We start from the raw sequence: 11225 nt of genomic DNA, 5'->3' as shown, positions 1-11225 counted from the left end.
TTACACTACTTTAAAAATGAAAAAACAGTATTTTTAGTGATACCAGCTTTAATTCTGTACATTTGTTTTCTCTAAAATTAATATATATTTTAAAATATGGTTTTTTTTAATTGTTTAAATTTCTATTCACTACAAGCATTGCAACGATGTTAAATATATGAATGCGTCCAAATAATCGTTCTAAGCTGCTAAAGAAGAACAAATTATAAAAATTAAATAAAGATAAACGAATTAAACATAATCATGCTACGATATTTTGGACTAGAGGTTCGAATCTCCTTCAACTTTTATTTATTAAAACTATTGCAAATTTTACACATAAGTTTAAAATTGTTTATCTTATTATCACTTTATGATATTCGGTGCCTACAAATTGCGCAAATATAACCATCGATTTTCAATAATTCTTACAAAACCTCAGTTCCTTCGAACAGCTGTCCATATGAACTGCAAAAGATGCTTTATTGTTAACAACTTAAAAAAAAATTATATTTCTCCGACAGATGACATAATGTTTTGAAACCGCATTTATTTTTCTATGGCGAAAAGCAAATGCTTTCTAGTATTTTTGTTCATGTTTGGCATTGTTAACATTCTAAAAGTGCGTTCTAATACATTTACAATTTCAAGAAGATGACGTGACGTTATGAATATTGAATAGTCATGTGCTTTTATTTTTTATTTTGCGATTCATGCTCTTTGATTATTGATAAGTGAATACTGGCGAAGCTTAAGTCATAACATCTTTCACGTCGTCATTGAAAAATGAGTAAGCATTTCTATGTTGTTTTGCAAAACGAGATTTCTAGATTATTTTTGTAAAACGTAGCTAAAAAAATAGTTCCTTTCGTGTTAGGTGCATTGAAGCGTTTTATCCATACAGAAAAATCATAATCCTTACATTAGTAAATTAATTTTGGGCATAATACATTTTTGAATACCTATTAAACATGGCAAACAACAGAGGTAAGTGCATATCATCTTTCAATCTGTTTATTTTTCAGGAAATTTTATTATTTAGAAGCGGAATATAGCGGAAGTGTCCGGAATAGTTTCACTTATATTCTTATCATAACTAATAATAAAACAAAAATTCTTTAAGTATCTCCTCAGTTTAACCAGTTAACTATTTTAACTGCTTAAATGCATCGTTTAAAATGGAATTTTATCTTTTTGTAGAACCCTTTAAAAAAACACCGTACACAACACTTTTTTTTTTCTACAATTTCAAAAAAAAATCTGTTTTGTTTTGCTGTAATTAAATGTAAACTATTCAAAAGTTTAAGTTTTTAAAATATTTCTTCTGTTCAGATATTTAAAGTTTAAATTTTTTAAATTTCCTGTAAAAATTACAAGTTTTTTTGAAATGCTTCTAGTCATTCAATTTTCGATATTTAAGGACTAAATTGTTTTTGAAGAATAAATACCCTTAAGGAACTTAATAGAATTAGGCATCCGATATCTGCATTAATTTCGAAAAAAAAAAAAAGTGTTTACTTAAAAGTTTTGTAATTTTTTGAAAAATATCAGATTTTTAAACTTTTGTGATTTTCTTAAAAAAAGTTCCTAACTGGTATTTTTAAAGTTTGATGCCTAATTCTATTAAGTTGATGTTTCTGAGTTCACAGAAAAAATTTCAAGTTTTTTTTAATAAAATGTATTTTATTTTTAACGTTTTGTAGTAAACATGATTTCAGAAAAAGCCAACTGAGATAAACGGGTTTAGAGTTTCAACACAGTAATATTACAACTTAATCTGCTTATATTAAATCAGTCATTTTCACAACAATAACCAAACATTTTTAAGCAAGAAAACGATGATTTTATAAGATTTTTATTGTTTCTATGATTAATAATTGCTCTAATTTAACTTAGATATAATTGGAAATTTTAAAAATAATTATTATTTATTCTTTTAATATTTTTTAGTCACCATATTTAGGAAATCATTCTTAAGGTCTTTCTTTAAGATGTTTAATAATCCTTGATAATAATTGTAAACCATTTAAATAAAATAAACAGTATGAAACAAGCATAGATTTTGGTTAAACGAAGTGAATAAGAAAAGGTTTAAACTCATCTATACAAACTTTTATAATCACTATGCTTTTTACATTAAAAAAAAAAAAACTAGATTGTAAAATTAGTTGTAAATTTAACCTCTTTGAAATTAAAATGTTTTACCAACACAAACACACATAATTATTAATTCCGGTGTCAATAATGAATTCGATTGCCAAACAGTAAAACCATTTTGTTTTGTTTTTTAGTTAGAAGTTCTTTAAAAAGTTAATAAAATAAATAGCATTAACTTCATTAACTAATCATTAACATGTCAAAAAATGCATTGAAATATCAAACTAACTTGACTGTTGATGTCTATGGCGAAAGAGCTTTCAAAAATAATTCGAAATATCAAAATACAGTCGCGCCATTTTAAATCTATTATGTGGTTCAGTAGTTTCAATTATCTATGATGTACCATCCAAAATCTATTTTCTCTCAAGAATCAAAGATATTAAACACAGAATGACATTTATTGACGAACAGGAAAAACATATACAAACACAAAGATATTCGCCGTTACATTTCTAATTAGATATTATAAATATGAATAACTAAGAATTGAAAAAAAAAAGTATCGAAGTTCTAGAAAAACTGCGCAAGCGTCGGTTTCCATGGCAACCACAGCTGGAAAAGGAAAAAAGGCGTCTCTAAGACAGAACATTGACCATCGCATTAAAAAAGAGGAATTATGGTGTACTCTAGGTCTAATACCTAATATCTATGGCAGAAAAATACCTAAATCAACCATTACTTTCCCCCTGTTTCATAATTGGCCTTAAAAGGCAAAATATACATATTAATGCATCCTTTCGTGTCACCTTCTATCTACTGTACGCCATTTTTATATAAAAATTTTCTCGCAAATGCAAAATTTCAAATAATTGATACATTTCTGCTTCTAAAAGATTGTTCTTGCCTCTATTACTCAACATTTAGTAAAGCCAAGATCTTCTTTCAAAATATAAATTATTCTGGCGTAAATTTTCCCTCAAGTGAGACTGGTTCAAAAATTGGGACAGAAGGTGACGCATACTTGATGAATTCCTTGAATCCTTGAAGCAGCGGTCTAGCAGCAGCAGACAGTTAAGTTCACACGCACCGAGCCTTGATACGGTTTCTCTCGTTTAGGGAATTAATTTTCTCCTTAACCTTAATTGACTGACTCTCATGATGAATTGTCTCTCTAAGTGATTGTGTATCATGCAGTAGCAGAGAGAAAGTGAGTGTGCTTATTACTGAAGAGGGTGACCTTAGAATGGCTTTCGCAACGGTGCTGCCTCAAACGAGAAAAAGTCTATTCCCAGCTTGTTGCGTCTCTCCTATCATTGCTTTCACTACAAATGAGACAGAATGCATATACATATGCTAACATTCAAATATGAATTGTAAATGTATTTGGAGCCAGAATGAGAATCCTCCTCTGGACGTTTTTGTACATAATATGATGGCTTTTGTGTTAAATTTCTTAAAAAGCGGAGAAAATCGACATCCATCTTGTTTTTCTTCGCTCTGAATGATTACCTCCGAATCAATGACTGCTTTTCTTTCAAACGCTAGAGGCGCTTGCCTCGTACATGAGATCTTGAAAGCCTCAAAACTATCCTCACAGCTCTAAGCTGGAGGTAAATTTATGACAATGTACAGGGGAAAGGACCTTAAAGTAATTTTGTGTTTCTGGCCTAATGTTTTGAAAACCCACAATTGCTCCAAAGTTGAAAATTTGTAACATATTTTAAATCTTGGAGTCAAGACCATATACAGAATATAAATTTCATTTATGTAGCTTGTTAAAGTTTCGTATTAATGTTTTTCGAAATTCAATACGGTGTAATCATATATATATATATATACCATAGTGGGTTAAGGATTAGGCTGTTTGAGTAGCTTCTAGAATTTTCTGATTGAAGGAAGCCACAGATACAAAAAATATTGATAACCTAATTCTAAATAAATAAATAAATGATATGAAATAACTCCTGTTAAATAATTATTTTAATATTATGAACTTTATTATTTCTTTATAATTTATGATAATAATTCAATCTTTTTATTCAATATTAAAGAAATCATTAAATAACAAAGGGCATAAAATTAAAAATTTTATTACTTCAGTCCTTTTTTATGACATGCATTTTTTAAAAAAATAAATCAATAGAGACATGTATATTAAAATAAAAATGTTAAACTAAAAAAATCAATATTTGTTGATTAAATTAAAAATATGAAACTTAAATTGTGAAGTCGGAAGCTAAATTGATCAATTATATTTTTTTTTTAAAAAAAAAGGGGGGAGCTCATTATATGCATTGCTTGTTACAACAAAATGCTTAAATCCATCAATGCATGCATGGATCAACGTACCTGTAAATTTTCAGACATTCGATCCAAAATATGATATAGATCTACAAATCTGAGGATAATCATGCCAAATTTCATTCAAATTTCTTGGTACATCTTTGAACCATCATGCTCATAGGCAGATGTTGTTGACATTATGTTCATATTTCTCGATACGGTTTTAACCCATCATGTTCATAATTAAATAGGCAGATTTTATCCAAATTTCATTCAAATTTCTTGGTACTTCTTTGAGCCATTATGATCATAGGCAGATAGGCAGATTTTGTCCACATTTTGTTTATATTTCTCAATACATTTTTGAGCCATCATGTTTATAGATAAATAGGCAGATTTTGTTCGAATCTTATTGATATTTCCCGATTTAATCTATCATATTCATAGACAAATAGGCAGATTTTGTCCGAATCTTATTTATATTTCCCGATACATCTTTGATCTATCATGTTCATAGACAGATGGCAGATTTTGTCCAAATTTTAGTAAATCTGCAATTTGACCACATATTCTAATCTATATTCATAATTTATAGCTTTTCTTAGTCATCGTATTCTTAGATATGCAAGTAAAAAAACCACTTAAAGAGACAAAAATAATTCCAAAAAAGTTTTTTCGAACTCAAAGAACTCTACAAAGTAAATAAAATATTAAAGATAAATTTGTTGATGACTGAAATACTTTCTTTTTATATATTTCGTATTATATACGGAAATGAAAAAAAGTCCATTGATAAGAAAATGAAATTGAACAAAAATGAAAATGTTCTTTCATTTCTTTCAGTTACATTTTATTTGTGAGAGCGCCAAAACGTGGAAATAAATTATTAAATCTGCAAGAGTTCCCTTTCCTCTATTTTCTGGCATGCTTCCACTCCAGAAGCATTTAAAGCTGAGCTTCATCATATAGCGGAAAAAGAAGAGTATCCATACTAAAACAGCTTAGGTTTCCTTAGAAAGATTTGGTTCAAAATTTGGCACAGTTCAGATCTAAAAATCAAATAACCATTATATCAACAGTTAAGATCTAGGGAAAAAAAAAAAAAACATTAGATTAACAGTAACGGCTTGAAAATCGAATAACCATTAGACCAACTAAGATCTAAAAATCAAATAGCTATTAGATCAACAGTTACAGTCTAAAAATCAACTAACCATTAGATCATAAGTTACGATCAAAATTCATCACTGTAACTTAATACTTTCTTTAGTTATTGCCCTCATAGGCAACGAATGGATGGATCCTCAATTTATCTAATCATGTGTTAAATTTAAAATTATGCGCAGATCTATGATCCGCAGTTAGATTTTATTCAAAATTTGATTCAGATTTACAATTCTGATTATAAGATCATAAGCAAAATTTCATGCATCTTCCTCTTCAGTCTCTCGTTTACGAAGCACATAAGAAAGTATTGAAATCATCAAATGTCGGCATCGAGATTTGGAGAAAATCTCCCGTTTTAGACTTCCTCCGAGTCCCCCAAACATTTTTTTTTTTTTTTTTTTTTTTTTTTTTTAAGAATTATATATGTCTTTCTGTCTGTCTGTGTATACGATAACTCAAAATTGTTTTGATCTAGAAGTATGACATTTGTGGTTTTATCTCAAAATGTATAGATTTTTTTTTATCAAATTTTTGGAGAAATTCATCTAATGATAATATGTCTGTCAAAATGCATATGAATTCGATATCTCAAATCAATTAGAATGAATTAGGTGGGTAGCTTTTGTGAGAGAGGAGGTTTATTAAATTCGGAAGAGGTTTATTAAATTTTCGGCGCAATCGGTCACTATTAATTGACCCACTTCGTCACCAATGGGTCCAATTCGCTGGGTGACTATCTGCCGTTTCGTGTCATGTGAACTGGATAGTTCAAAAACACATCACAGGTTTGAAAAATTTGGTATGCAGTTCTTAACACTATGTTTGTTTATATATCAGCACCAAATTTTGGTCTAAAATCATCAAAAGATAAATGTCCAAAATGAAAGCTTGTTTTTTTGGGTTTTTTTTCTTTCTTTCTTTTCTTTACTGTATTGCGTAACCGAAGACCTGTCTTTTTTCGTCATTACACTCAAAAAGCCGGGGAAGGTTGAAGGCTACTGTGGCGTGCAGACTTTGTCGTGACTTTAGAGCGTTTGCTGCTTCTCTCCATACCTCTCCCATAATATTTTCAGTGGATGCTGAGCAAAATTGGAGAATTTTTAAAAAAAGGTATTATTTTGTCTGATTATATAAGAAAACCGAATGGAAAAAAAAACTTAATTATCGTATTCACAATTACACAGACAAAAAGATAAATCTATTTGGTGGATTTCAGACAAAATTGGATGGAGATTTCAACTTTTCTTCCACGTACCAAATTTTTTAGGTCAAATTCGATTTTTTTTTTTAATTATTTATATTAGCCTTTTATATTCTTCTAAATAATTACAGACAATTATTATTTCTGAATACTACAAACAAATATTATTTCTTAAAAAAAAAAAAAAAAAAAGATTCGAGAAGCTTTTAAACGTCAGGATTCATCAAAATCACGGGATCATTTTTTTTTTTTTTTTTTGACGATTAGCTTTTTTTTTTTTTTTTGTACATAAGAAAGTAAAAAAGAAATACTAATTAATGAAGTGCCTTCTTTAGCTGCTTTTGGCTCCCTAGCCCCCCCCCTTTATTTTACAACTGCAAGTTGTAAAATGATTTTGTATTTGATATTTTTACTAATATAATAGTAATCATTATAGTTACTAAACAATTACACTAATACTTCTTACATTTGTTCTGAATTCTACTCTATTTTGTTCTAAATTCTAATCCTTGTTCCTCATTATTTGTTTATATTTTATGCAACTTTGTGTGAATTTTTCTGCTGTCTTTCGAATGCACACAGATTGGATGAAGTCACTGAGAATACTATAAATAATGAAATAGCTTTGTTTTAGCCAAATAAACAGTACTTCAAAGGGTAAACGAAAAACAGACGAAAACGATTGTCAATTATCATTTTAAAACTACTTTGCAATTCTATCTTGAGAAATTAAAATAAGAAATGAACATTTCGTAAATTAAAATAAAATTAAATTAAAAAGAATCGTGAATATTTAAAAGCGTCTTCTAATGGGAAAATTTATAAATAAATAAAGAGGCGCAGTCTGGATCAAACGAAATGAATCAGAAACTATTTAAGCAGAAAAGAATTATGCATTGCGGAAACCAATTTAAAATAGAAGTCGTTTTCCACCGCGCCCATACGAATATTCGTTTGATATAAATAAACATCCAATGAACTGAAACTTCAGTAAAAGCGTGCGCGGGGTTCAAGAACTTAAATAAATAATAACAGAAACTGATCTTCCTGTGAGTCGGTACCTCTTTTAACTTCACCGGCGGCAATAAATTAATCCTCAGAAAACTAACTGCAACCGCGCCATGTCTTTTTTTTAACCGTCAAGTTTGATTTGTTGCAAATCATCTGAATGAAAAGAAGAAAAATCGGAAAATTCTCATCTTCCTTTATACCTACCTCCGTTTACTAACTCGGCAATCGGGCAACACATTACGTGACCCATATAATTACGCCAATTCTGTAAAACCAGTAACACATCATTGACTCAGAAAGTCGCCAATTTCTCTCCGTTTAAATTGGCGATCATTTTTGAATGATTTCCTGCCATGTTGTGGCAACCCTCCTGCTTCAACAAACCAATGGAAGCGTGGCGTACGTCGTGGTCGTCTGAGAATTATGGTGGGTGAGAAATTGCACTCCATTTTTTATTTCTTGTAGTTTTTATTTTGAAGAAGCCAAGGCAAGTCCGACTGCGTTTATTCGTAGAGTACATGCGCACTGTTCAAGGTCACTGGACTTGTTTGAAAATCGCCAAGAGAAATCTAGCGCCCTTGGGGATTCTTTTTTTTTTTTTTTGTGTCAAGAAACAATTTTTGTTTATTTTTTAACGCTAATGCTTCTCTTCCGGTATTGACTGGCTAGCCTTAATGATGTAAACATCTACTTGTGTTTTGGCATACTTTCTAATTCTCTAATTTGTTTATTTCATTCTTCATTTGTTTGGAAAACGAAAAGTCGCCAAGAATAAAAAAATAAAAAAAATCAGAGCATGTCCCCAAATGTATTAGCCAGAATATTTTCACGATCCGTGATATCGTTTGTCCGAAATGCTTTTAAGAAATGACCAAATGCCTCGACTAATCCAGGACAATCCTAGTTTTGGCTCGCTGTCTTCAATTAGGATTTTAATTAACTTACAGAATAAGTCTGTGTTTTACTTGTAATTAGATAGATCTTACTAACTAGTTAAGGGCATTCGACGTGTATACAGGTCAATCTAAATATTCATTTCCGCGCTGCCAATTTGTAATTTTTTTTTCTAATAAAAATGAAATCTTATTCGCTTTATCATTATTATTACTTCAAAATTTAGTATACAACCATTTATATTGCATTCGACGTGTATATGTGTCATCGTTCGATTTAAAAATGTGGGCTTGAGGGACTTTGAAAATATATTCCGCAGTTAAATAGTTAAAAGATCCAGAATTTTAAAAAAGATCAACTGGATTCAGTTTTTAAAAAGACGTTTACTGAATTTCATTTAGCCAACATATTTTATTGAATAATGGTTGCTTAGTACCTCAATATCTTTGGAGGTTGTTGGTTACTATATTAACTACATTTTAATTTTTAGCTCAAAATTAAAAGTATAAGATTAATCGGTTATTATTTTGTGATAAGCTGAAACATCAGATACTAATGGATTTTATTAGAAATTTTCCAATAGAATTTAGATCATTTTACTTAGTGTCATCTGAAATTTCATCTTTACACATTCTGCATGCTTTATCGATGTATTTGTCCTTCAAAACTACTATGCTAAAATTTAATTTTTTTTATTCCTATGTAATTACATGTAATTGAATTATAAAATTAATTAAATTTATTCAACTTAATTAAACCAATACATGCTCACGTTAATGGATGTGTCAATATATACTCACATTAATGGAAAATAGGATGTGTCATTCTTTAAGACGTTAGAGGACATGCTGTTACATTTGTCCTGTGACTGTCACGTCTTGTGAACTAACTACACTCTAGCTTTTCAATCTGCAATGGAATGTCAATTTTCACACTTACATTGCAAAAAAGTAATAGATATGGCTACCAACTTATAGTTAAAGCAATGTGCAGCGAATAATTAGATGACCGGTAATTTACTTTTCTCATGTGACTGCTACGTCATTTGAACACCATCATTTTCCATTGGATTTGTCTCTTATCTATTATTTTTGTTAATAATAAAGGTTTGTATGTGTGTGCATGTGTGTGTGTCCGTATGCATGTGTGTATGTTCGTATACGTGCGTGTGTGTGCGTGTACATTTGTGTACGTGTACATGCGCTTGCATGATGCGTGTGTCCGTGTGCGTATATGTGTGTACGTGTAAGCGCGTGTTGTGCATGTGTGTCCGTATGTGCGTGCGTGCATATGGGGTATGCGCGGACGTGTATACGTGTTCGTGCGTGTGCATGTGTGTATTTGGGTGTACATATACGTATGTTCCCATATGCGTACATGCGAGCGTGCACGTGCATGTGCATGTGTGCTTATATGTGTTTGTGTACGTGCGTGCTTACATAATAGAACAGGAATGAGGCTACTGAAGTACCAAGGCTAGATTTTAAAATAATTTGGAAATAAATTTTAGATAATTTGGAAATGAAAATTAAACATAAAAAAATTAAGTTTAAATTATGCACACACGGTATTCCTAGAGAAATGAATTGGACCCCAGAGGCGACTGGAATTACATAAATTCTACAACAGAGTCAATGTCCAAAATTAACTTAGCCTACTTACCAACACAGAATGTATCTCTTCCCGGGTGTAAATTAATGAAGCAGTGCATATTTCAATCACTGATTTGGGGATTGGTAACACCGATTGTTTGCCAAAATGCAGTTACATTTAATTAAAATTCTTCTCAAAGCGTTTAATTATTCATTCAGATAACCTCGAGTGTTAAGCAATGCGAATGGAAATTAATTTTCTGAAATTGCAACTTTTCGAATGTCAAGAAATTAATTGAATTACGAACAAACATTGCTGTGTAAGGAAATTGGGGACATTCTAGTTTCTTCGTCCTCCCCCCCCCCAAACACAATTCATATATCCTTTATCCTGCTGTTTTCATTCTATAAATATTAATTATAAGCGTTTCTTATTTAATTTTACAGTTAAATAGGATATCTTCTGTAATAATAAAGGGAAATGTGTCCCTGTGTGTTTTGGCGCTCTAAAGATTGTTTGACCTGAGTGTACCAAAATTAACACGGATATATTTGGAGGATAGTAATGAGAAAAGGTTTTGAAATTTTAATTAGAATTTTGATTAATTAAAAGTTAAACGAGATTTTCTCGTTTTGCAGCCCTAACTTCTAGAAATATTATTTTAAAAAAAAAATTTTACATCATTTAAAAATTCAAAAAATTTTCCTTTTAGTTATGCCAATTTAGCTGTTGTGTAATTTTTTTTTCCTAAATTGTAATAGTTCATTAATTTTTTTTATTAATTCCTAACAATAGATTTCATTTTTCCCTTTTTGAAATTCAAGCTGTTTTCATTGTTTTATCAAATATTTAATCGTGTGACATTCTTTCATTGTTGAAAATTAAGGAAGAAAGATTCTTTTAACAAACTGCGCAATTTACATATGGAAAGGGGGAAGAAAGAGTAGAATAAAAAGCGGGTGGAAGGGAAGAAGATGTAAAAAATGATTACAAAAGA

The 11225-nt window shown here is 30.1% G+C and overlaps 1 protein-coding gene across 1 annotated transcript in view; it reads left to right on the top strand.

The window, feature by feature from the left end:
• Positions 1-840: 840 nt before the first annotated feature.
• The window catches only part of LOC129987939 (phosphatidylcholine:ceramide cholinephosphotransferase 1-like), a 138010-nt gene continuing 127625 nt past the window's right edge, over positions 841-11225 (top strand). The window contains exon 1 of the mRNA XM_056095949.1: positions 841-966. The gene's annotated coding sequence lies outside the window, so the exon portion shown is untranslated. The remainder of the gene's footprint in view (positions 967-11225) is intronic.

This window comes from Argiope bruennichi, chromosome 10, assembly GCF_947563725.1.
Source record: "Argiope bruennichi chromosome 10, qqArgBrue1.1, whole genome shotgun sequence".
NCBI classification, from domain to species: Eukaryota; Metazoa; Arthropoda; class Arachnida; order Araneae; family Araneidae; genus Argiope; species Argiope bruennichi.
The sequence above is the reverse complement of the archived record's forward strand: the minus strand, read 5'-3'. Positions and strand labels throughout refer to the sequence as shown.